Below are 26,311 nucleotides of genomic sequence, written 5' to 3' on the forward strand. Positions count from 1 at the left end.
AACTGGACAAACCCTAAACCTGGGGGTCATCTCTGACCTTTCCATCTCCTTCTCGTCTCATATAGAATGTATTATTAAGGTCTGTTGACTCTTTTTTTCAAAATATATCCTGAACCTGACCTCTTTTCCCCACCTCTACCACAACTGCCTTGGTCCAAGCTAGGATACTTTTTTTTTGCCTATATGACTGAAGTAGCCTCCTTCCTGGTCTTCTTGCTTCCATCCTTTCCTCCTTATAGTCAGTTCTCAACTCAGCATCCAGAATGATCAGGTAAAACAAAAGTTTGTGTTGCTTCTCTGCTCACAACTGGCCTATCGGTCCCCCAGCACACTCAGGACTTATAATTCTGTTAAAGATGCCTCAGCCTCTCTTCTGTGCTGCAGATTGAAGTTTGACATCTCCATTTGGATGTCTCACTGGTAAACCAAAGACAACTAAAACAGAACTTTTGTTTCCTTCTACCCCAAAGCTTGTTCCTCCATAATCTTCCCTATCAAAGAAAGATGACATCACTATATGCCCAGGTGTCAAGTCAGAAACCTAAGAGTCGTCTTTGTCTCCTCTTTATCATCCCATAACCATCCAGTCTATCAGCAAGCCTTGCTACACTCAGAATATGCCTCTAATACATCCACATAACTCTTCATTTATTTCTTACCAGTCAGTTCTGAATCCTCATCGTCTCTCACCTGTACAACTGCCCTAGTTTCCTAACAGGTCTCCCATTCCTTCCACCCTTGACCTTACAGCCCATTCTCCACAAGGAAGCCAGAAGAATTTTTGTAAAACATAGATCATGCCATTACCCTGCTCAAACCCTCTAGTGGCATCCTATCACATGAGGATCATAAGCCAAATTCTTTACAACAGTCCACAAGGCCCTACATGATCTGGTCCCTGCCAGTCTCTCCAATCCCAATTCCTACTACTCCTTTCCTTTCTCACCACAATCCAGCCATGCTGATTGTTCTTTTATCTTTGAACAGTCTAAAGTTCATTGCTACATTTTCTCTTTGTCACCTGATTCACTTCTTCAGGCTCAGATGGTCACTGGCTCTAGGAGACTCCCTCTCATCTCCTAAACTAAGAAATTTCTTTTGTGTGCCACTCTTATACCACCCTCCCCTCTTTTTTCACAACATTCACCCCAGGTTCAAATATTGGAATGATTATTAATTTAATGGGTATATTTTAAGCTCCATGAGGACAGATATTTTCTGTCTGAGAACTCTATCCTACATGCCTAACACAGCACCTGAAATATAGTACAGTGGTACTTCAGTTTTCGAATGTAATTCGTCCCAGAAGACCGAGTTCTGAAATGTTTGAAAACCGAGGACTCAACAGCTGACAGCTAGGCCTCAGGATCTTGCACTCAGTGGAAGCTGCATGGCATGTTTGGCTTCTGAGGCGTGTTCAAAAAACAAAGCATTTACTTCCGGGTTTACAGCATTCGTAAACCGAAATGTTCGTCAACAGAGATGTTCAAAAACCGAGGTACCGCTGTATTCACTCATTTGCTTATTCATTCAAAATAGACACAAACCCCTTGCTCTCATGGAGCTTACACTTCAGTGGGACATATAGTGAGTGGCAGGTATTATATTTGATATTTATTGGACCTGTGTTCTCGATCCTGAGTAGAACTGTATTGCTGAGTTTATTTATTCAACAAACATCTAATGAAGCAGGCACTTTGCATCCTCTCATTTAATCCTCAAAACAGCCCTGTGAAAGAGATACCATCATTAACTGCATTTCTAGGACAGAATAACAGGTCAGAGAGATTTAGCAACTTGCCTTAGGTCACACAACTAGGAAGGAGTCAAATGCAGGCAGTCCGACCACAAAGCCTGCCAGCTTACTCATCACACTACAACACAATGTTTTTGACATATCAGTTCTGGGCCTCAAATGATACACAGAAGTATCTGCAGGCCACTGATCCTGAGAAAGACCTTGAGAAAATGCAGACACGCAGAATGCTCTCAGCCTATACCAGTCCTGATGTGGTGCCCTGTTGCACTTTCCTTCTCTCATAGTGATGGTGTAGACATTATAATTGATTTTTATTTGACAGATGAGGGAAAGAGACAGAAGATCATGGAGGGAATCACCTAAAGACACATTGGCAATGAAGAAAGATCTTGGCACCTTGGTACCCAAGGGGTCATAGAATAGAGCACTGGGGGTTAACTCCAGGAAGAGGGAGGGCAGTGGTAGCTATACAACAAGTACTCAATTGTCACTCTAAAGCCTGGACTCCTGGGGAAGATCCCACCTCCATGCCTTTATATGAACCCTCTTCTCCCATTCCTCTCGACCCTCAACAGAGTATCTGGAAAATAGGAGGCAGAGGAGATGATTCTGTGGTTCACTTTCTCCCACCATAAAGGCAGATATGGGGAAAAGACTACAACACTAAAATGGGGGCAAGGTGCAAAGACAGGTGGTAGCAGGCTTAGCTCTACCAAACTGGCCTTCCCTGAGGTCCAAGGCAGAGCTCTTTTTGCACAGCCACCTTCTGCTAAGTGACTACAAATGCCACAGGATGGAGGAGGCAGACAAGAGAAGAGGGAACAAATTGGCAGTTACTGGGTATGGCCTGAGCTGGGCCTGTCAGTGATAATGAGAATGTGTGTGGTGCTTGTATGTGGGTGAAATGAAGACAGAGTGGCATGGAAACAGGGTAGGTCTGGGAGGGGAGAAGATATGGAGTGGGATGTGGCAGAATGAATGAAGAATCTCTGCTTAGTTTTGTTGCCAGAACACAGTGTGACTATATATTTCTGAGAAGCATATTTATACAGGGGTGGGTGGATGTGTAGGAGGCATAGCTTATCATATGGATGGTCTGTGCAGGCATATTGGGTATGTGTGTGAAGTGTCAAGGGAGGAGTTGTATCATTGTCTTTGTAATCTATCTGGATGTTCATGTCAGTTTCTGTGTGGTATTCAAGGAATATAGATAGTATGTTTGAGGGAGATGTTATATGGGAGGTGTACAAGAGACACATAGGGTGAATTGTGCAGTGTGTGGATTATCTTTTCATTAAATTTATTGGGGTGACATTGGTTAATAAGATTATATAGGTTTCAAGTATAGATTTCTATGATACATGATCCGTATAATTGCAGTGTGCCCACTCCTCAAAGTCAAATAATCTTCCATTACCATATATTAGGCCCCCTTGACCCCTTACTATTCCCCAATCTCCTTCCCTCTGATAACTACCATACTGTTGTCTGTCTATGAGTTTTTGTTTTTCTTGTTTGATCATTTGTTGCTTTCAGTTTTATATCCCACATATGAGTGAAATCATATGGTTTTTAACTTTCTCTGTCTGACTTTTTGCCTAGCATGATATTCTAAAGATCCATCGATGTTGTCGCAAATGGCAGTATGTCATCTTTCTTATGGCTGAGTAGTATTCCATGGTATATATGTACCACATCTTCTTTATCCAACCATCTATCTAAGGACATTTTGGTAGTTTCCATGTCTTGGACACTGTGAATAATGCTGCAATCAACATAGTGGTGCGCATGTCTGCAAATAAATATTTTCAAAATTTTTCAGTTAACTTTTGAGATTGACTTTTAAAACTCAACATAATCCTTTTGAGGTCCATCTAAATAGTTGTATTAATAGTTTATTCCCTTGTTATCTATGAGTACTATTCCATCTTATGATGCACCATATTTTGTTTAATCATTCACCCATTGAAGGAAGTTTGAATAGTTTCCGGTTTTTCGCTATTATGAATAAAACTGTTATTAACATTCATGTACAGGATTTTATATGGGCAGAAATTTTCATTTGTCTGGAATAAATGCATGAGAGTTCAATTGCTGGTTGAATGGTAGTTGCATTTTTAGTTTAACAAAAAACTGCCCAACATTTTGAGAGCTATGCCATTTTGCATTGCCACTAGCAATGTATGTATGACTGATTTTTTTCTTCATATCATTATCAGCATTTTGTGTTGTTAGTGTATTTTATCGTAGACATTCTGGGGTTAATAGTAATATATCATTGTATGACCTGAGTTATTTTATAGCGTCCACCTTAATGGGGTTCATGTGAGAGTTCATGTGTGTAAAGTGTCTGGCACAGCTAGATAAGTGTTAGCTATGATTATTATTATAACAAAAATAGAGATAATATGTTCTTCATTCTCACAATATTCATTATCTTATGGAAGACAAAGACATGGAAACAAATAATGTCAACCTAGATTGCTAAATGGAGGAGGCATGAATCAGAAATTATGAGATCCCAGACTGAGGATGGAGAATGGCCAGGGAAGATTTCCCAGGGAAGGTGATCTTTAGCTAAACCTACAAGAATAAGTTGCCTTAGTTAAGCAAAGGGAAGGGTGCCATGGATACATTTCAGGAAGAGAGTACATACATGTAGGGTATGGTGGCTAGAATTTAATATGACTGTAGGGCAGGGAGATGGGGATGAAAAAAAGCCAGAGATGAGGTTGGGAAGAAGGTGGTGAAGGATCAAGCCAGGATTTACATACTACAAAAAGTAGTTCAGAATCAACCTCATAGGCACTGGGGAGCCATGGAATCCCCAAGAGTGACATTTTGCCAGGTTGGAGACTTTCATGGTGTCTCTCAACTCCTAGGGCTTCCTGCCCAGACTCCCACTGGCAAGAGGTATCTACTTTCTAGATCCCTGATGGGCTGGCCACGCTTCTCTTTCAAGGGTTTGTTATAAAAAGCTTTTTATATATTGGACATATTTATAATTCCTCTCTAACCCATCACTGAACAAAGACCAAACATGGCCATAAACAATCACATCTGTTTTTATTAAGACAAAAACCTCAGATTTCCATTCTTTAACTCCTTGCTCCAGTTTACCCTGTTTTTCCCTAGTCCTCTCTTTGGCTTTCTTGCTCTGGCTTCCTGTTACTACCCCTAGTGAAATTCTGAGAGTCTTGGTTGCCTCATCTGTACCAAGAGGTGTGTTATCCTTAATGGTCTGACATTCCCTAAAGATATTTGTAATAATAGGAAATCTTCTCCCACTTGTAGTTTCTAATGGCTTATTCTTCTGCTAATCTCATTAGAACTCCAGCACAATGAGTATTAGTTCCATTTTACTAAGAAGAAGGCCAAATTTCAGAAGGGTGAAGTCACTACCCAAGGTCACACATTTCAGGGTCAGTGCTGGGCCTTAAACTTATGTGTTCCTATGTCTTACTTCTGCACCTTCTTGGCTAAACGTCTTTACTTTCTCCCCCACTGGTCCTTACAACCCCCAAATGAGAGGTTTCTGCTAAAAGTTCTTATCCAGAAATCATGGTAACTATGACTGAGATGGGGACAGTCAGAGAGGTATCCAAGCAGGCCCAGAAGTGGAGAATGTCCTTCCCATTACCCTAAACTTACACCCAGAACCAAGGTGGCAGGTGAGGTGAAAACCTTTAAAAGCTCTAAATGATGAATGGATTGTGGTTTCCCTGCCCATATGTAATTCAAAATAAAAACAATAATGAGCCATTGAAATTAGTATAAAGAAGATAATTAATATTCTGATATCTCTTATAATGACTGATTTGAAGTCTTTTTAAAATTATATTTATTGTTGAAAGTATGACAGATCTGATTAGAAGTCTTAAAATATCAAATAGATTCTTAGACAATGTAGAAATGGATAAAATGTTAATATTAAGAATGTGTCAAGTTGGTAAACCTAACTTTTAAAATGCCAGAGGTTGTTGTTTTTTTTATTAAATATTTCAAAATCTTGAAAAAAATCAAATAGAAAACAGTTCTTATTTTGGAGGCCATTATTGTGCACTTGTTCTGAGGGTGACTATTTATTGGCCTATCTCCAGTACATGGTGGGTATGAGTTCTTGATGACAACACTGTGCAAATTTGAGGGCTGCTTGATCTCACTGCCACATTTACCTTGATCTCTCTTCTGTCATGGCCTCTAGGGGACCTTGTCAACTCCTACCCCTGAGAAATTGGGTTCCATAAGGACTACCTCCAGGGCTGAATTCAAAAGGCCTCTAGCCACAGGCTGCTGGCTTGATGCAGGGGTTTAGGACAGGGAAAGTTAGGTTCCTTCTCTTTTCTCTGGCTCCCACTCTTCCTGCTTCTGATTCTAACATATCTTTTTCACTCTTCCACTTTGCTTTTTTCATGCCCTCTCTATTCATTTCTATCTCAGTCTCTCTCCTTTGACCCAGTCTCTCAGATTGTTTCTCCTTTAATCTCATCCTTTCTTGTTTCTCTTTTTGTCACTCTGTCTTTCCTTCTCTACTTTCCTCATATTCCAGTGTCTCTAGCTTCTTTGCCTCTGTGAGTGTGTATCTTGGTCTCACCTCCCCTTGTCTTTGTCTTATTTTCTTTCCCATCTCAGAGCCCACAAGGACTGTTAGAAAGGGTAAGCTGGAATATCCTGGGCTCTTTTTTCAGAGGAGTTAGGGATGAAGACTTAGGGCTAAATTTAAACTTTTCAAGCTTGGGTGGGGCCCTCCAACGAGACAGCTAAAGACGGAGGGAAAACTGGCTTATTCAGTAAGAGGATGGAGCCTGGGGTGGGAACTTGGCAAAGACTGTGAGTTCCAATGCTCAGTCAGTGTCCTGGCCCTGGGCTCTCTGACTGAGGCCGTGAGGCTATTTTTGGAAGCTTTCAAAATATCCCAGAAGGCTTCTACCAGCTCTGTTCAGCCTGGGATACCAGAGGATACATTGAAGATAGAAGAACTGAGGCCTGCCTGAGCTTCCACCAGCCCTGAGAAAACAACAGTAACACTGTCCAATATTGGGACATTATGGAGGGAGAAAGTAGTAGTGGTAGCAGTTGATGAGGCAGCCAGAAAGCAGGAAGGAGGTGAATAATGTACCTCAAATTCCACGACCCCAAAGTGTCCTAGCTGGAAGGGATCCTAGAGATCAGCTGGTTTTACTCCTTCAATATTTATATGTGTGGAAGACTAGAGGGGCGCTATTGGTATCTCTGAAAAAAGGAAGGCAGAAAAGGGCTTCTCTTAGATCCATCCTCTTTACCTCTGCCCTAATTTGCTCTGTTTTCCATAGTGGCTGCACCAGTCTGCATTCCTACCAGCAGTGTACTTCCCTCCTTTATCATTTAGCACATATCACCGTCTAATTACTACATATTGAACTGATTTACTTGTTTATTGTCTGTCTCTCTTACTAGAATGTAAGTTCCATCAGGGCAGTGATTTTTTTTTCCCCACCACATCTATACCCCCAATACCTAGTAAAGCACCTGTCATGGGCTTTCAACAAAATATTCTGAGAAGGAAGGAGAGCTCAGGAATCACTGTACATAGTGCCTACTGTTTGCCAGCCACTTTCTTTTCTTTTTTTGCCAGCCACTTTCTTATGTGTACATTCATTCAGGTAATAAACATTTACTGAGTACCTACTGTTTGCCAGGTGCTATGCTAGATACTGGCATTGCAGTCGTAAACGTGACTAGAGAGACAGGACACAGATGGCAAACAGGTGATAACCATAAAGAACACATGTCAGTCTCCTCATTTTATGGATGAGAAAACTGGGTCTCAGAGAGGGATATAAATTGATCACAACACAGCTAATTCTGGGATCCAAAATGCAGATTCATCTAATTTTAAACTTGCTACTCTTTTCACTATACCATCTACCTCCCTGAACCTGCTATCTCCAAGTAATTTCCTTCACCTACCTATCTTAGCATTCAAAATGACACCCTTAGAGAGGTACTCCTGTGAGGTAATATTTACTTACAAGAAATCCCTATCAGCATGTCATGACAGCATTCCTGGGAGCCTGAGCACATATAAGCAGCTGTTGGCATACCTCAGTTTATGAGCTTTAATCCAGCAGTCACCTAGCAGAAAGAAGAGGAGCATGAGTACCAGATTGTGAGTTCTGATGAAGGTCAGAGGATGGAGGAGGAAAGGTATAGTAGTTGGAATGAGGGCCTAAATGTATAGAAGTAAATATAGATTAATATTTTTATAACCTTGGCAGTACAAGACAGAAATAACAAAATGAATGTTGGTAAAATTGACAATAAAGATTTAAAAAAATTGTAAAAATTAAAGTCAAAAGACAACAAATGACAAACTGGAGACATATTTGCAAGATATTTGACATATGAGGGACTGATATATTTAAAATATAAAGAAGCTTTATATGTCAATAATAAAAAGAAAAATTGAACAAAGGATATGAATCAATCTCACTAGTAACTAAATAAATAAAAATAAAGACAAAGGATATTTTTTTGTGGTCCAGCACATTGGCAAATATTAAAATAACTGATACCTAATATTGGTGGGATAAATGTACTTGCATGCACTGCTCATGGAAATAGAAGTTAGAACAATATCTCTGAAGATTATTTGGTAATATGTATCAAAATTTAAAATGTGCTTACCCTTTGACCCACTGAAGAATAAATGTGGACCAGTGTGTAGAGATTATGCATAAAGTGATTCATTAAAATGCTGTTTGTTAGTACAAAATTGAAAACAACCCAAATATCCTTCAATAGCAGAATGGTTAATTAAACTATGGTATATCCATGCAATGAAACCCTATGCAGCCACTTAAAGTGGTGAAATAGACTTATGTTAGCTGGCATACAAAGATGACCATGAGAAATATTGTTGAGTGAAAAATACAGATTATAAATCAGCATGTAGAGAGTGTAAATTATAGTGTGTATGTGATATTCTGGAGTATATTAATATAAATATCATTTCTAGAAGTTCATTCTATTTTGGGCAGAGTTCTCCAGGGTCCAGCTTCAGCATGGCATGTTAACAGGCACATAGACAAATGACAAATTGGAGTCTCTCCAGAGAGAAGTAAGTAGGCTAGGAGGAATGTGTCCAACTCAGGGAAACAGTTGAAAGAGGTGAAGCTAGAAACAATAAAAAAAATTACAGGAAAACAGATTTGAGTTTAAGTAAAAGAAGCTCTTTAAATGCCTTAGCTCTCTTGTGAGTGAGTAGGCTGTCTACCTAGGTATGGAGAGTGAGCTTCTCACAACTAGAGGTGTGTAAGGAGAGAGTCAGGGAGTCAGAGTGCCTCCAAGTCAGTTCCCTTCTAGTTTTTGAAAGTCTCAGAATTGACAAATGTTGTGGATCTGCACTGCCTGCCTGGGGCTGATGAGAAAGGCAAGAGCAGGGGCCCCTGGGAATAAAGCCCAGTGGGATGCACAGTGAGTTCAAGTAAAGACCACAAACAGCATGATGTTCCACCCCATCCATCCCCTTGGAGAGATTTCCCCTTTCCTTGCCTGGCCTCTCTGCCTTACCAGCCCCTCCATTCTCCCACAGCATCTGACCTGTGGGAACTGTAGGACTTCCAGCAAGGAGATTGAAACTCCCATAAGTCTTCCCTCCTGTTGGGTCAGAGTTTAAATTGACTCTATTATTAGGCTGAATAGGTAGGCTGTTACCTAGGTAATGCTATTACAAGGGCACTAGACCAACCCATCTCCCTGTAATGTCTGATTTTTCACCATTAGTGCTTGTCCTTTGACTCTTGAATGCTTTCCAACATTCCTTTGCAAAAATGCCAATAATTCCGGGAAGGGGATCACCTTAAGCTGCCAGGAAAAGGGGAGGGGTGGGGAAGGGTTACTGCATTCTGTAGAGGGCCTCTTCTTAAGTGTCTAGAGGAAGTTTTGTATGCCGGGAGACTGAGCAAGGCAGAAGAAGGGAGGAGGCTTTGGGGAAGAATTTTTTTCTATCCAGAGGCTTTTACTCTGTGGTAAAAGCTTAGAACAGTAGTTCCTAGGCCTGGCTGCACATTAGAATCATCTGGAGAACTTTTAAAAATACTGACGCCCAGACTTCACTCAAGCCAGAAGATTCTAATTTAATTGGTCTAGGGTGGGGTCCAGACATAGTTGTTTTTGCAAATCTTCCCAAGTGATTCCAATGTGTAGCTAAGCCAAGAAAGACCCAGTAAGATGTAATACTGCTTGAGGAAAAATTAGCTAAATTAGCCTCCTAGTCCCCAGTAGGACAGGACAATGGGGCAAAGACGGTGCTACCCCACTGCTCCCCAGTTATAGCCCCTTGCCTCAAAGGTATTTAGGGTAGGAGGGCTAGTTTTTTGTGTAGATAATCAAACTTTCTGGTGTGCCTGGAGCTTATCTGATTTTAAAACTGAAAGTCCCATATCGCAGGCAAATTGGAAATGTTGGTCCCCCTACACAGGGTTACTGCAAGTATTTAAACCTTAAGTCATTTGAGCACTGATTAAGACACCCATATTTTTCTTTCTCAGTTTTCTCTTCTGTAAAACAGGGATAGATAGCCTTTAAATGTTTGTTCTGCTTCTATTACCGGCTGCTGTAAAATGGAATAACATTAGTGAAAGGGCTCAGTAATCTGTAAAGCACTGCACACACTATTGGATGGAATATTATAAATAATAAGCAGTGTTTGCCAGGCTGAAAAGGTCACAGGATTCTTGCCAGTTAAATCTGTAATGTTTATTGTGGTGGTGGGTTTGCTCTCATTTATCCTTTTCTTCTCTCCTTTGGGTTCCTTTACCTCTTTCTTCAACATTTAAAAGGTCCTAGGATATCAGAGCTGGAAGAGACTATGGTCTTATCCCACTATCAAACATATGGAGATATGGAGGCCTAGAAAGGTAAAATAATCAACCTAAAATTATAGGGGCCATTAGTAGCAGAGCTGTGAGTAAAACTCAGCATACCTTGATATTCAGCCCCTTCATTCCAGAGTTACATAACATTGCCCAACTACCTCCCTGACTCCCATAAGCCCTTTTGGGAGGCATTGTATTTTTTTTTAAATACATTATTTTCAATTACAGTTGAAATATAATACAATATTATATTAGTTTTAGGTATACAACACAGTGATTAGGCATTTATATAACTTATTAAGTGATCACCCCAATAAGTCTAGTTATTACAATACTATTGACTATATTCCCTATGCTGTTCTCTACATCCCCATGCCTATTTTTATAACTAGCAATTTGTACATCTTAATCCCTTCCCATTTTTTACCCAATGGGGGGCATTGTATTTAATTTCTCCCACAAACACCAAGTACAAATCAAAAAGGAAGCTCAAGGGACTGTGGGTGCTCAGGGCAGGGAAAATGGCAGTGGTCAGGGAGGACCTCTCAGGTGAGATAAGCTGATACTAGAAGAAACACAGTAGTTCTTCAAGTAAACAGAGGAGGAAACCAGCAGGGGAAGGGCATTTTAGGCAGTGAGAACAGCATGTCCAATGGCCAAGAGAAGTCAGAAAACATGGCTTTTCAGTTCAGTCAGGTGTTTGGTATGAGTGGAGAGCAGGGTAATGAATAGCTGGACAGATGAGGGTGGTCATATATGTTCTGCTAAAGAGCTTGGACTTTAGCCTGTAGGTGTCAGAACACCACTGAAAGTTTTTAAACTTGGATCAGATAGTTAAAGTTAACTTTCTTTAACCATTTATAACTGCCAGGCAAATAGAGAGGGATTAACAAAAAGAAAAGCAAAAGTTAGAGTTATCCTCAATCTCAAAACAAAACTACCACTCACTTTCCTGGCCCAAGGTGCTGAGTAATAGAGTTGATGCCTAGATCTGACTCATCACTGGGAAGGCCAGCTCCTGTGTGGAGGTTCAGCCCCACCCTCCTCTGTCTGAGCTGAATCTAGGCTGAGACAGGTTGATTCTGGGTCCAGGCTGGCAGGCCTTCAGGCTATCCCTCCCAAAGTGTGTCTCCCAGGTTGCTCTGGGGCCAGAGGCCCAGGGGGCCCCTCTAACCCTAGAAGGTACTGCACCCTGGCATTGCATCTTCCAACTTCTCACCTTTGGCTCTTGTTCCCATCTGTATAGGGGAAGTTTTCCCCATCTGTCTTCTGGGTTTCATGTAATTACCCCTCCTACTCTCATGTCTCCATTACACAGGGTTTTCTTTCTCATCCATGGAGATTCTTTGTTGCATGTTCATTAGCTGACAGTCTAATGGGGAAGTCAGACAAAAGTAATTATAGGACAGTGGGAGAGTTGGGTGTCAAAAGCATAGTAGGAAAACAGAGAAGGCAGGGAGTTTCTGTGGGGATGGGGATGGGGAAGGTTCCCATTGAAAATGACATTTGGCTTGGGTTGTGAGGAATGAATAGGAGTTGGTCAGGTGGAGAAGGATTACAAAACTGATGAAATAATAGGCTTGAAGGAAGAGAACTTTAGACCTACCTAGGTATGATTAGGTGTAGTTACAACATAGAGGAAATACATGGTGGGGTGAGGGAGGACAAGGAATGTAGGCCAAAATGTTGAGATGAGACTGCTCAATTGCCTCCTGGGCCTCTCCATTTGGATAGTTCATGGGTACCTCAGACTCACCATGTCTAAAAATGTCATCATCTTCTTCTTGCCATACAAACTGGTTCTCTTCTAGGGCTTCTAATCACTAAATCCTTGCAATTCTACCTCTTTAATCTCTCTCTAATTTATCCTCTTCTTTTTTTATTGATTGGGGGAGAGAGAGAAAGAGAGAGGGAAAGAGAAGGAGAGAGATTTGTTGTTCCACTTTACACATTTTGGATGTTTTGTTTTTTTTAAATATGGAACACTTCACGAATTTGTGTGTCATCCTTGTGCAGGGGCCATGCTAATCTTCTCTGTATCATTCCAATTTTAGTATGTGCTGCCAAAGTGAGCACCATTGGCTATTTCTTGTGCATGTCCTGACTGGGATCGAACCTGCAACCTTGGTGTATTGGGACAATGCTCTAACCAACTAAGCTACCCAGCCAAGGCTTTTATTATTATTTTATTGTTATTATTATTAATAATACTACCATTCTTATCCAGAACTGAAGAATGAATATGCCTTTTTCTTTTCTACAATGAGAACCATGTGACTGATCATGTCTCCCGTTTTACACAGACTCCAGAATGATGAGAGCCAAATTCACAGCTCAACTGTGTGAGGCCTAGTAGCTTCTATATCTGCACTTTATTACTACTAATCTCCCTTCCTCTCTCAACAGGATTCCTCAGTTTTGACTTCCTAATGCTGATGTCTGTCATCTTGATTTTAAAATGTTATTTATTTATTTTTATAATTTTACTGCATTTCTGTGGTGAGTTACCTCAGATCATTTGTGGAATGAGTTGAGAGATGGTTGGCCCACAGAAGATAAAATAGTTCGGATCCTCATTATTTTTGCCTGAACTATGACAATGGCTCCCAAACTGAGTTCTGTACCCCACACTTTATCTTATTCTTTCCAGTCTGTATCCTTCTGGCCTGCAACATTATCCTTTCTAAAAGCAAAATGTGATCAAGTGACTTTCCTGCTTTAAAACCATCAGCAGATCCTAATTGCCCTGAGGATAACATTAAAGATCCCAATAGTGAGATGGAGAGCCCTTTGTGAATTTACCACCTCTCACTTATTCATACTTATTGAGTACCAACCATACTATGGGACAAACACTGCTTACTGGCATTCAGTAGTGATAAAAAATAGACAATGTTCCTGCCCTTATGGAACTTATGGTCTAACTTGGGGAGACAGACATTAATCAACTCAAGACTCAAATAAATGTATATTTACAAATTGTGGTTATTTCTCTAGAGGAAGGTTGGCTAGTTCTCTGAGGATATATGTCAGGGGGCCTAAATTTTAGAAAATTCTACAAAAATTAACATTTGATCTAAAGAAAGGATTGAGTTGGTGTTAACTAGGTAAATTGTAGGGGTGGGGAAGCATGTGGCTCCTGCAGAATAAATAATATGCAACAATCTTTGTAAGGGATGGGTTGGACAAGGATGATATATTTTAGAAACAGAAAGAAAGCCAGTGTGGCTGGGAGGAAAAGTAACAGGGAGAGTTGGTTTGAGAGGCTGGAAAGGTAGGCAGGAGCCAGTCCATACAGAGTTTTTAAAGGTCCTGACAAAGATTCTATTCTGCATGATAAGAACAAAGGGAAGAAGCCATTGAAGACTTTTAAGCTGGGGAGCGACATGATTAGATTTCCATATTGAAAAGATTCCCCTGACTGCTTTGTGGAGAATGGATTGGAGCAGAGCCAGAAAGGATATGGGAAGATCAGTTAGAAGCTTGGCTCAGCTGTCGATTCTACTAAGCTGGGACTGGGATAGTGACACTAGGGATGGAGAGAGGGGGGCAGATTTGAGAGCTATTTAAGAAACCAATTGCTAGGACTTGGAAATGGACTGAAATAGAGGGTGTGAGAAAGAAGGTGATGTGAGGACAGGTTTGAGAGAGATCAATAGGGTTTTTAAGTATGTTGAGTTAGAGGCATCTGTGTCATGGAGCCTCTTTGTCACATGACCTTGTACTCTAGCCTCATCACAGGTCTCTAAATTTCTGTGATCTCTCTTGCTTCCTTGACTTTGTAGATCCTGCTCCTTTTGTCTGATGCACCATTACTCCTCCTGCCCATCCTCACTTTCCAGGAGGAAGGAGTGGCAAGAGAAAGTCTCTAAGGTGTGAATGTGTAGGGTGTGTGTGTGTAAATATAGAATAACTGAGTGAGTGTAGTAGTTAAAAGCATGGGTCCTGCCTGGCCTGTGTGGCTCAGTAGTTGAGCATGGACACATGAACCAGGAGGTCACAGTTCGATTCCCTGTCAAGGCACATGCCTGGATTGTGGGCTCCATCCCCAGTAGGGGGCATGCCGATCCATGATTCTCTCTCATCATTGATGTTTCTATCTCTCTCTCCCTCTCCCTTCCTCTCTCTGAAATCAATAGAAACTTTTTTTTTTTTAATTGTGGGTTCTACATCAGAGCATCTGGGCTCATATCCAGTCCTCTTCAGGTGCCAATGACTTTGAGCAAGTTACTTAATCTCTATCAGCTTCAGCGTCCTCATCTACAATGTGGAGATAATAATACCTATGATTTGAAATTTTTCTGAGGACTAAGTGGGATATTAATGCACATCAAGTATTTAGAAAGGTGTCTGACACATAATAAGCACTTAATAAATACTGGCTGTTGACTGTAGATAATGTTGTTGTTGTGGGGGGGAGGTGGAGGTGGACGTGGGTAATGATGCATTTAAAGGGAGAGTTGGGACTGTCTGTGGACTGGGAGAGAGTACCAAAGATCACACTGTCCACAGTTGCCAAGTGAGCACTCAAACCTAGGCCAGGATGCCAAATACTGTGATTTTACTACTCAATTCACTGTTTCCTTTCACTAAGAGAAAAAAATTGGTGCTAAAAGGCAGGGTGTATTACTTCAGCAGGGAAAAGGTGGAATGCTCAGGAAGTGGTTTAAGGGAAGAGATAAGATAGGTCCACTGTCACTATGTTGTACATCTGAAACTAGTATAATGTATGTCAATTGTAAGTGAAAAAAGAGATAGGTCTACTGTATAGGAGATTGTGTATAAACAGTGGAGTTATTAATTTAAAAAAATAAGGATGTGGTGTCTGGAGAGCTGGATTCCTCTTTTTCTGAGAAATAAAAAATATAAGTGTTCAAGGAGAAGATGGCGGAAGAATAGGCACAACTTTCTGCACCTCCTCCAAGGAACAGATTGGAAATACAACTAAATTGAGGGACATTCACCTGGAATTACCAACTGAGGTTCCAGCTGAGGAGAAGACTTATATCACTTATATCAAGGAAGGACAGAAAACACCTGGAGACTGGTAGGAAGGGCAAAGTTATGAGAGGGGCTGACCCAGCTTCCAACGGTGGCCCGCCAAGAGTGAGGAGGGATCTCTGGGCAACAGGAGGGTTATTTCCTTGAGAAAATTGAAGCCTGGAACCCAGGGTGGGCTCCACAGCCCAGAGCAACGGAGAGGAGACCAGTGGCCCATGTAACACCCAGCTGTGAAAGGCTGTATGGCTGCTGGCTGCCAGGAAGTCTGGAGCCTGTCAGAGTTAAAAGCCGCAGTTTTTTGTGTTTTGTTTTGTTTTTAATCCAGAACACAGGAGTTTTGTCTGCAGCTACTCACCCGAGGCTTTGGAGAAGGGAAGGTGGTGCAGACTCAAGGTGCCTAAGGAGAGGCTGGGGTGGGAAGCATTGGGGGAAGATGTGGAAAAGCAGCAGCTGAGAATCCTGCATTGGGTTGTAACCCCCGCAAGCCAAAACAGCCATTTTTCCTGAGAGGCGCTAGCCCCTCGAAGAAGCCACCCGCCCTAGGTGTTAACAGCCCGCCACACCCTCAGGAGCCCTGCCCGCCACACCCTGCATTTCGACCTTTGCAAAGGAGACAGCTGCAGAGCACAAGCCTTCCGGTTTGAACAGTCTCTGGGAGCCTCAGTGACTGGGTAGGGGGTGGCACTGTCCACCCCACTATCCCGGGAACCTGACTGGTACTTCCCCCACACCGGAGAGCTGATATAAACTCTCAATAGCCAGCTGACCCCACTGGTCTGCATAGGAGGCTGGTAGGGGAACGCAGGCAGAGTAGAAGAGGCAGAGCCCAGGGAACCTGAGGAAGATTGATGACCCAGCCCTGTGCCCCATGATGTTAATAAACCAGCCTTAGAGTGCAGCTTGGTCCCACCTGCACAAAGCCAAATCCTATGGTGACAGACACAAACTTTGGATGGCGTAGAGCTACAAACAGGTTGCTGAAAGCCAAAGAAGGACAATTTATGACAGTGGTTAGCACCTAAGTACTCCCCTGGAAGTCCAGAATTGGCAGACAGAACAGTCAAGCCTAAGTCATCAGAAGACCAGGATCCAAAGGGAGCTCGCAGGAGGCACTAAACTCTGCTGAGATGAACACCATTTCACTTTTTTAAAAAAATTTATCTTCTTTATTGATTTATTATTTTAGTCTCTATTGTTTCTTTCATATATCTAGTTTTTCTCTTCCCTTTTCCTACTCTGTTTTTTTTCTTTTTCTCCTGCTTTCTCATCTTTTGTCCTTTTCTTATTTTAGGTCTGTTTTCTCCTCTATCCTCCTCCTCAAATTTTTTTCTTCCTCTTTTATATAATCATCCTTACCCTAGTCTTTATTGTTATTTTCTTTATTTCATCTCTGCCCCTTCATATTCCTTTTTCTGCCCCTTTTTGTGTTCCTCATATTTTTTCTTCCTTTCTTTTTTTTCTCTTTTTCTTCTTCTGTGAAGTATTTTACTTGATTTATTGTTGAAAATATAACAGATGTCCCCTTTTTCCCCCATTGACCCCTTCCGACCTGCACCCACTCCACACCCCAGGCCTTCACCACACTAGTGTCTGTGTCTGTGGGTTATGAATATATGCATATAAATTCTTTGGTTAATCTCTCCCCACCCAGCCACCCACCCAGCCACCCCTGCCTTCCCTCCGAGATTCATCAGCCTGTTCCATGCTTCTGTCTTTGGATCAATTTTGTTCATCAGTTTATTTTGTTCATTAGATTCCACATATGAATAAGACCATGTGATACTTGTCTTTCTCTGCCTGGCTTATTTCACTTAGCATAATACTATCCAGGTCCCACCATGCTGTCTCAAAGGGTAAGGGATCCATCGTTTTACAGCTGCATAGTATTCCATTGTGTAAATGTCTGAGAAGATGTTTGATATGATTTCAATCTTCTTGAACATGTAGAGACTTGTTTTGTGTCCTAACATGGTTTATCTTTCAGAATGTCCCCAGTGCACTTGAGGAGAATGCAACTTTGGAGTGGAATGTTCTATAATGTCAGTTAAATCCATCTGATATAGTGTGCATTTAGAATCACTGTTTCCTTGTTGATTTTTTTTTTTTTTTGTCTAGAATACCTAACCTGTAAAGTCAGTGGGGTGTTAAAGTCCTCTACTCTGCCTCTATTGCTGTTGATCTCTCCTTTAATGTCCTCCAGAACTTTTATTTTTTTCCAGGCTATGTGAGTCTTTTGTTCTCTTGTAGACAGCATGTATTTGGGTCTTGTTTTCTTATCCATTCAGCTACCCTATGTCTTTTGATTGGGACATTTAATCCATTTAATTTAAGGTTATTCTTTTTTTTTTCTTTTTTTTCTTAATTTTATTTTTGTTTAAAATATTACAGATGTCCCCTTTTCTCCCCAATGGCCCATTCCACCCTGTCCCATCCCCCTCCCCAGACCCCTTCCCACCATTGTCCATGTCCCTGGGCTGTGGATATATGCATATATGCATATAAATTCTTTGGTCACTCTCTCCCCCTCCACCCACCCACCCTCCTCCATCCCTCTGACATTTGTCAGTCTGATATATGCTTCCATGTGATTGAATCTATTCTGTTCATCAGTTTATTAAGTTCTTTAGATTCCACATATAAGTGAGATCATGTGATGTTTCTTGATAGGTACTCATCTATTGCCATTTTATTTCTTATGCCTATGTTTCTCATTTTCTCTATTTCAATTCTCATTATAGCAATCCCTTTAACATTTCTTGCAGTGTTCCTTTGCTGCTGATAAGTTACTTTAGCCTTTTTTGTCTGGAAAGCTCTTTATTTCACTATCTATTTTGAATAATAGCCTTGCTGGATAGAGTAGTCCTGGTTTCAGATCCTTGTTTTGCATTACCTTGAATACTTTATGACATTCCCTTCTGGCTTGTAGAGTTTCTGATGAGAAATCAACTGACAGCCTTATGGGAGCTCCTTTGTAGGTAACAGATTGCTTTTCTTTTGCTGCCTTTAAGATTCTCTCTTTGTCTTGAAATTTTGGCATTTTAATTATGATGAGTCAGTGTGGGCTTCTTTGGGTTCTTGCTTGGGATTCTCTGTGCCTCCTGAACTTGTGTGACTTTTTCCTTGACCAGGTTAGGGAAGTTTTCTGTGATTATTTCTTTAAACAGGTTCTCTAACCCTTGCTTACTTTCTATGTCTTCCAGACTCCTATGAAGCAAATATTCTTATGTTTCATGTTGTCCCACAGCTCCCTGAAACTGTCCTGTTTTTTAATTGTTTTTTTCATTTTAGTTCTCTGATTGGTTTTTTCTGCACTGTCTTTTAATTTGCTGATCTGATACTCAGCTTCCCCTAATCTGCTGTTAATTTCTTCCAATGTTTTTTTTTTTTTATTTCTACTATATCATTCTTAATTTCCTTCATAGTTTTTATATCTTTTTTTTCATGCTATTGAGCATCCTTATGATCAGTATTCTGACCTCCATATCTGATAGATTGTTTACCTCCACTTCACTTATCTCTTCTTCTGGAGAATTCTTTTGTTCTTTCATTTGGGGCTTGTTTTTTTGTCCCCCTATTTTGGCAGCTTGTTTGGCCTTGAGTAATCTGTTTGAAGTATTCCACACTCCAAAACTTGTGGTTCCCTCTGCTGGGGCTGGGTGTGTTTGGACAGGACCAAGATATGCACCAAAGTCTGCTTTTCCAAGCCCTGGGTCCAGAAGAAAATCAAGCAAAGACTCAAAGCAACCAGAGGCTGATATTCAGTCTCTTAAGGAGCCCCAGGATGTAGAAAATACCACGGGGTGGGACCAGAGGTTTTCCAACAGGGTGGGACAGTTGATTCCACCCAAGGCAAAAGCTGCTTGGAAAGTAAATGTCTGCCTGAGAAAGATGTCCTCTGCCATGTAGGGGAATGACTCAGCACAGGGGTCCAGATGGGTGCCCTTTGAGATCTATTCCCTCATCTAGCCCCTCTGGATTCTCCTCACACTGCTCTAGTCCACTCTCCCTTTCTTCCATTGGAGCCCAAGGTGAGTGGCTACACACAAAACTTTGTGCATTGGCCCTTTAAGAGGGTACCTACATTTCCAGCCATCTCTCCCTGGCAGATAGAAACTCTGCTGCTTTTCACAGCTAGATGTTATGTGGGCACCTTTCTCAGTTCTGGTGCTCTGAGCTGGGGAGCCCAGCTTGGGGTTTAGACCACAGAATCTTCAGTGGGAACCCCCAACAGCTGAGATATCCTTCCAGACTTCAGCTGCTGCCTATGGGAGCCAGGCCAGCCCTCTCGTGTCTCTGCACTTCCTACCAGTCCTATGCGGTCTCCATTTTATGTCTTGGGTTATGAGGGTGCTCTCCAGCTAGTCTTCAGTTGATTATTCATGATGTTTTTCCTATATTTTAGTTGTAATTCCAGTTTGATCCTGGAAAAGTGTCAGTGTAGCTTCCGCTCAATCTGCCATGATCTTGGATCCTCCTCTTTCTTTTCTTCTATCATTCTTGCTCTCTTTTCTCTTTCCTAATTCTCTCTTCTTTTGTGGTTGCAGTTGTTGTTGGGGTCTTATGCATTGTTTTGTTTCTTTTGGGGTCTTTGTTTTGTTTCTTGTTTTGTTTTATTGTATTTTGTTCTGTTCTGTCAGCACCTCCACAATAGCTCACATGACATGGTTGAGGGTAAGCCTCATAGTCAGACAGCCTGAGTGGAAAATCCACCCATGAATAAGACAACACTCAAGACCTAAATGCAACAGGAGAACCAAAATAACACAAAGAAGTGGCATTCCTAGAGCACTCACCTCAGCAATTCCAAGAGACTGCTCCACTGAGTCAAATAAAACACCTACTACATAAGACCACGCCATAGAGACTGGTAGGCATAGCAATTTGACCTAACACATAGAAACAAATACAAAGGGACAGCAAAAATGAGGAGACAAAGAAACAACCCTCATATGAAAGAAAAGGAGGAATTGCCAGAACAGAAACTAGATAAAATGGAGGCAAGCAATTTTTCAGATAAAGAATTCAAAGTAATGGTTATAAGGGTGCTTAAAAAACTTAGTGAGAACTACAAACAAGTTAATTAGAAATGTATGGAACTTGACAGAATCCAAGATGGCAGTGGATTAAGTGGAAGCTACACTCACACTCTGCCAGCACAAAACTGGACTTACAACAAATACAGAAAACCATCCTGAATAATCAGCTGAAGGCTAGCTGGAAAGCACCCTCATAACCCAGGTCATAAAGTGGAGACTGCATAGATACTGGTAGGAAATGTGGAGGTGCAAGAGGGATGGCTGGGTTCCCACAGGTAGCAGCTGAAGGTCTGGAGGGATATCTCAGCTGTGGGGGGTTCTCACTGAGGACTCTGGGGTCTAAACTCCAATCTGGGCTCCCCAGCCCAGAGCACCAGAACTGAGAAAAGTGCCCACATAACATCTGGCTTTGAAAAGCAGCTAGGTCTATCTGTCAGGGAGAGAAAGCTGGAAATGCAGGCACTCTCTTAAAGGGCCATGTACAAAATTTCCTGTGCAGCCACTCACCTTGGACTCTGGCAGAGGTAAAGCAAAATGAACTAGAGCTGTGTGAAGAGGGTCGAGGGGTGTTGGCTCTGTGGATAGAGCACAGTGGGCAGCCATCTGGATTCCTGTGCTGCAACATTCCCTCAACTGTAGAGAACCTGTTGCTCAGGCAGACCTTTCCAACCTAGGCAGATTTTGCCTTGGGGGAGATAAAATTGCCCACTCATTGGAAAAACTCTTGCTTCAACTTGTGGAGTTTGCAGTTTGCTGTGGTCTACAGCCTGAGGCTCATTAAGAGTCTAAGATTCACAGCCTGCAGACAACTGCAGATCACTGGGTGTTGGAGACTTTGTCTGATCTGCCTCTAGACCCGGGGCTTGCTTGAAAAACAGACCATGGTGTGCATCCTAGTCCTGTCCAAATGCACCCAGTTCCAGCAGATGGAGGAACAAGTTGTGGGTTCTTGATAGCTCCAAACAGGGTACTCAAGGTCAGCCACAAACAGGGTCTGACATTCTTCACCTGCACCAGAGACCCTCCCAAAAGACTGGGAGTCCTAGCAGACCTACCTAATATGTAGAAACAAACCCAGGTAGGCAGCCAAAATGGGGAGACAAAAAACAAGCCCCAAATGAAAGAACAAAAGAATTCTCCAGGAGAAGAGATAAATGAAATGGAGATAAGCAACCTATCAGATATAGAGTGCAGAATTATGATTATAAGGATGCACAATAGCATGAGAAAAGATATGGAAACTGTGAAGGAAATTAAGAATGATACAGCAGAAGTTAAGAATACATTGGAAGGAATGAATGGCATATTAGTTGAAGCTGAGTATCATATAAGTGAATTAGAAGACAGGGTAGAAAAAAAATCACTCAATCAGAGATCTAAGATGAAATAAAACAATTAAAAAACAGGAGGACAGTTTAAGGGAGCTGTGAGAGAATATGAAAAGTAACAATTTTCACATCACCAGAAGGTGAAGAAAGTGAACAAGAGGTAGAGACCTTGCTTGAAAATATAATGGCAGAAGTCTTCCTTAACCTGGTGAAAGAAAAAGTCACAGAAGTTCAGGGAGTACAGGGTCCCAAACAAGAAGTAACCAAAAAAGCCCATGTCCAGACACATTGTAATTAAAGTGCAAAAAATTAAAGACTAAGAGAGAATCCTAACGGCAGCAAGAGAAAAGCAATCTGTTACCTACAAAGGAGCTCCCATAAGGATATCAGCTGATTCCTCATCAGAAACTACAGGCCAAAAGGGAATGGCAGGAAGTATTCAAGGAAATGAAAGCAAGGATCTGAAACAAAGACTACTCTATCTAGGAAGGCTAACATTCAAAATAAATGGTGAAATAAAGAGTTTCTCTGATCAAAAAGGCTAAAGAGTGTATCACCACCAGAGCAGCACTGCAAGAAATGTTAAAGGGACTGCTATAATAAGTAGAAATTGAGAGAAATAGGCATAAAGAATAAAAATAGCAATAAATAAGTACCTATTAATAATAACCTTAAATGTAAGTGGATTAGATGCTCCAACCAAAAACCATAGGCTTGCTTAATGGATAAGAAAACATGACCCAAATATATCCTGTCTACAGTAGAACCACCTCAAAACAAAAGACTCACAGAGGATGAGAGTGAAGGGGTGGAAAAAAATTTTCCATGTGAATGAAAATGGAAAAAATCTGGGACAACAATACTGACATGACAAAATAGACTCCAAACTGAAAGGCTTAACAAGAGACAATACAGGTGAGTACTTTTAATATTAAAGGGATCAATCCAACAAGAGTATATAACCCTAGTAAACATATATGCACCCAATATAGGAGCATCTAAATATATAAAATACTCTTGGAGGACTTTAAGGGAGAGCTGGAGAGCAATACAGTCATAGTAGGGGACTTTAACACCTCCTTGACATCACTGGATAGTTCTTCCAGAAAAAAAAAAAATCCACAAGGAATCAGTGACCCTAAATGATGCACAAGATTAGGTGGATTTAGTTCACATAACATTTCACTTCAAAGTTGCAGAATAGACATTCTTCTCAAGTGCACATGGGGTATTCTCAAAGATAGACCACATGTTAGGACACAAAGCAAGTCTCTACAAGTTCAAGAAGATTGAAATCATATCAAGCATCTTCTTGGACCACAGTGGCATGAAATTAGAAATCAGCAATAGTAAAAACACTCAAAAACATTCAAACACATGGACGCTAAATAGGATGTTATTAGACAATTAATGAGTTATCAATGAGATCAAGGAATAAATAAAAAAACTTCCTGGAAACAAATGAAAATGAACACACAACAACCCAATATCTATGGGACACAACAAAAACAGCCCTGAGAGGGAAATTCATAGCACCACAGGCATACCTCAAAAAACAAGAAAAACTTTTAATACACTAACCCCACAACTTCAAGAATTAGAAAAACAAGAAAAGCCCAAAGTAAGCAGAAGAAAGGAAATAATAAAGATCAGAGCAGAAATAAATGACATAGAGACTAAAAAAAAAAAAAAAAAAAAATCAATGAAACCAAGACATAGTTCTTTGAAAAGGTGAGCAAGACTGATGAACATTTAGCCAGACTCATCAAGAAACAAAGAGAGGACCAAATTAAATAAAATCAGAAATGAAAGAGGTGAAGTAATAACTGACCCAACAGAAATACAAACGATTGTAAGAAAATACTATGAACAATAAGCTGGACAATCTGAATGAAATGGACATATTCCTAGAGAATACAATCTTCCAAAGTTGAGTTGGGAAGAATCAGAAAACCTGAATGGGCCAATAACAGCTGATGAAATTGAAGCAGTAATAGAAAAATTCAAAGCAAACAAAAACTTTGGCCAGCACTGCTTCACAGTGGAGTTTTATCAAACATTCAAAGAACTAACACCTATCCTACTCAAACTATTCCAAAAAATCCAAGAGGAAGGAACACTTCCAGGTTCTTTGTATGAAGCGAGCATTAGCCTAATTCCAAAACCAGACAATGACACTACAAAGAAAGAAAATTACAGGCCAATATCTCTGATGAACATAGATGCCAAAATTCTCAACAAAATATTACCAAATCATATCCAGCAATATATCATACAACATGACCAAGTGAGATTTATTCCCGGGGTGCAAAGCTGGTACAATATTCACAAATCAATAAGTGTGATAAATCACATAAAAATCTGAAAGACAAAAATCACATGATCATATCAATAGACACAGAAAAAGCATTCGACAAAAACCAACACTCATTTTTGATAAAATGCTCAACAAAATGGGAATAGAGAGATCATACCTCAACACAATAAAATCTATATATGACAACCCCGCAGCCAACCTCATACTCAATGGGCAAAAGCTAAAACCATTTCCCCTAAGAATAGGAACAAGATATGGGTGTCCACTGTCACCACTCTTATTCAGCATAGTACTGGAAGTCCTAGCCACAGAGATCAGAAAAAAAGAAAACATAAAAAGCATCAAAATTGGAAAGGAAGAAATAAAACTGTCATTATTTGCAGATGACATGATATTGTACACAGAAAATCCTAAAGACACCAAAAAACTACTGGATTTAATAAATGAGTTCAGCAAGGTAGCAGGATACAAAATTAACACCCAGAAATCAATGGGATTTTTATACACCAATAATGTAGTCTCAGAAAGAGAAACTAAAAAAACAATCTCACTTACTATTCCAACAAAAAATTAAGATACTTAAGTATGAACTTAACCGCCAGACCCAGCGTGGCTCAGTGGTTGAGCATTGACCTAGGATCCAGGAGATCGCAGTTCAATTCCTGGTCAGGGCATATGCTCATGTTGTGGGCTCGGTCCCCAGTCTGGGGTGTGAAGCAGGCAGCCGATCAATGATTCTCTCATCATTGATGTTTCTGTCTCTCTCTCCCTCTCCTTTCCTCTCTCTGAAATCAATAAAGATATGTTTTTTAAAAAATGAACTTAACCAAGGAGGGAAAAGACCTGTACTCAGAAAACTATAGGACATTGCAAAAAGAGATACAGGAAGATATAAACAAGCGGAAGACTATATAGTGTTCATGAATTGGTCATCTATAAATTTAATGCAATCTTTATTAAAATGCCAACACCATATTTCACAGATCTTGAACAAACCCTCCAAAAATTGATATGAAACCAAAAGACCCCAAATAGCCATGGCAATCTTGAGAATGAAGAACAAAGTTCGAGGTATCTCAATACTAGCTATCAAGTTATACTACAAAGTCACTGTAATCAAAACAGCCTAAAATTGGCAAAAGCACAGGCATATAGATCAGTAGAGCAGAATAGACAACCCAGAAATTGACCAAAGCCATTGCGCTCAATTAATATTTGACAAAAAAAGCAAGAATATACAATGGAGTAAAGACAGTCATTTCAATAAATGGTGTTGGGAAAATTGGACAGGTACAAGCAAAAAAATGAAACTAGACTATCATACATAATACACAATAATAAAATCAAAATGGATAAAAGACTTAAATGTAAGGTGTGAAACCATAAAGATCCTAGAAGAAAACGTAAGCACCTAAAACTCAGACATCTCTTGTAGCAATATGTTTGCCAATACATCCCCTAGGGCAAGAAAAACAAAGGAGAAAATGAACAAATGGGATTATGTCAAACTAAAAACTCCTGCACAGCAAAAGTAATTCAACAATAAAATGAAAAAGAAGCCCACTGTATTGGAGGATATATTTGCCAATGAGTTATCTGATAAAGGGTTAATATTCAAAATATATAAGGAACTCATCCAACATAACAAAAGGAAGACAAACAATCCAATTTCAAAATGGGCAAAGGACTTAGACACTTATCCAAATTAGGCATATAGGTAGCCAAAAAACATATGAAAAAATGCTCAAAGTCACTAAGCATCAGAGAGATGCAAATTAAAACCACAATGAAGTATCACCTCACACCTGTCAGAATGGCTACCATCAACAAATGACACGTGCTGGCAAAAATGTGGAGGAAAGGGAACCCTAGTACACTGCTGGTGGGAATGCAGACTGGTGCAGCCACTATGGAAAATAGTATGGAATTTCCTCAAAAAATTAAAAATGGAACTGCCATTTGACCCAGTGATCTCACTTCTAAGGATATATCCTAAGAAACCTTAAAAAACA

At 40.6% G+C, this 26,311-nt stretch overlaps 1 protein-coding gene across 2 annotated transcripts in view; it reads left to right on the forward strand.

Moving 5' to 3' along the window:
• The window catches only part of MSN (moesin), a 136,031-nt gene that overhangs the window by 14,151 nt on the left and 95,569 nt on the right, over positions 1-26,311 (forward strand). The window lies entirely within an intron of this gene.

The sequence above is a fragment of the Miniopterus schreibersii genome, assembly GCF_964146895.1.
Source record: "Miniopterus schreibersii genome assembly, chromosome: X".
NCBI lineage: Eukaryota > Metazoa > Chordata > Mammalia > Chiroptera > Miniopteridae > Miniopterus > Miniopterus schreibersii.